General features: G+C 52.9%; 1 long non-coding RNA gene across 1 annotated transcript; it reads right to left on the bottom strand.

The window, feature by feature from the left end:
* Positions 1 to 431: 431 nt before the first annotated feature.
* On the bottom strand, positions 432 to 1,518 carry LOC119282604. The gene is made up of 3 exons (XR_005138799.1): positions 1,123 to 1,518; positions 860 to 1,029; positions 432 to 758 (listed from the first exon to the last, which is right to left on the bottom strand). It is a non-coding gene; the product is annotated as an uncharacterized LOC119282604 (long non-coding RNA).
* Positions 1,519 to 1,732: the final 214 nt, after the last annotated feature.

Here is a 1,732-nt window from a genome sequence, read left to right on the forward strand (position 1 = left end):
CCCCCTCATGAAAGATTCTCTACGCACATGCAGACAAAGGGACTTTCTTCCTGACCATATTTCTCTCTCTCTCTCTCAAGTCAGATGCAACAGTCAGATGCAACATTTACATGCGCAAGCTCTCTCTCACATGTTCTCTCTGTCTTCAAATTCCGCAAAAAAAATCTCTCTTTGAGTCTTCTACGTAGGCACTCTCTCTCTCTCTCAAAGAAATCTTCTCAATGAAAATTTTCTCACATTCTCACGTGCTACCTCTCTCCCTTCAGTATTCTCTAGCGGCCCCACACTTTTCTATTAGGCGGCCCACTCTTTTTCTCTCACTGTTGCAGCAGACTTGGGATAGAGCAAACACGTAGCCATGTAGCAAACACTGTTTCTTTCTATTAAAATTGATCACATTCGATATTGGTGCAAGCCACTGGCACCATTCTGTCACAAAGCGCATGTCCCAACACTCCTCCTCTGTTAATTACTGGCAACAATACTCACATGGCCCATATCCCGAAAAAAGAACATATGCATGGACGGTGGAGACAAGGGGGTGCAGCGTGGGTGCATCCAACATGGGTGTAGCCACTACTTTCCCTTTTAGTAATCATGAAAATGAGAAAAATCTGGAGAGGAGAACAATTTGTACTCATGGTATAATTCAAAAAACAAAGAATTCGTCCTCCTTTGAGCTGCCTTCGTCTCCCGGTGACCTCCTCTTTGTCCCTCCCGAGCTGCTGCACACACCCACCCACACACGGACATACCTACTGCAGAGGCCAACAATAAAAACATGAGAACTCTTTCACCAAAAACAAACAGTAAATTGCTACTTGCTCTATGGTCTGTAGGTGTAGCGACTTGTTCATACCTACTGCAGGCGAGCACGCATAGCCGCTGCCATCCACGTCAGATCACTGGTCAAGTTACTCGGAATCGCTCGTATTTGTCTACTAAGTAGACGGGGACGGAGGCGGCACAAATTTTTCTTCCTCTTTCTCCAGTCTCATTTTCTGCATCCATCTCTCTATCTCGTGCTAGCTGCAGGAGTTAGGAAACAAATGGACGCCGTGGTCAGATTAGGGGTGGCTGGGAGAGCAGATCGAACAGAGAGAGAGAGAGAGAGAGAGGAACCTGGACGCAAAGGAGAGATGAGGGCTGTAGTTTGAGGACCCAAAGCTTCGACCGTCCCGAGGACATCCGACGTTCCAGCGGCTGCTCCCCGGTGACGAACGGATCCGAGAGCCGGAGAGGAAAAGGGCGGCTGCTCCCCGCTGACGAACGGATCTGAGAGCCGAAGAGGAAAAGGGTAAGCGGCGGCATGAGCGGCGGAGGGAGGCGCGGGACAGGAAGAGGCGACGGCGGCAGAGGGAGGCGCGGGACAGGAAGAGGCGACGGCGGCAGAGGGAGGCACGGGATAGGAAGAGGCGACAGCGGCAGAGGGAGGCGCGGGAAGAGCAGCGCCAGCTTCCTCTCCTCCTGAGGACGTGAAGCTCGTCGGGGAAGCGCCGGCGCGAGCGGCGGAGGGAGGCGCGGGACAGGAAGAGGCGGCGGCAGAGGGAGGCGCGGGATCGGCGGCGGCTGTAGCGGGAGAGATGCCAATGAGAGGAAAGGGACAAACCCTAGCATCTCTCGTCCCACCCGATTGGGGATTGAGTAACGAACAGGTTTAAGCCACATGGCGTGGACTATGCGAAATTCCTCTTCTGCCCTCGGCGGGCCTCTAAATTTACAGGCGGTGGCA

The sequence above is a fragment of the Triticum dicoccoides genome, chromosome 3B (assembly GCF_002162155.2).
Source record: "Triticum dicoccoides isolate Atlit2015 ecotype Zavitan chromosome 3B, WEW_v2.0, whole genome shotgun sequence".
NCBI lineage: Eukaryota > Viridiplantae > Streptophyta > Magnoliopsida > Poales > Poaceae > Triticum > Triticum dicoccoides.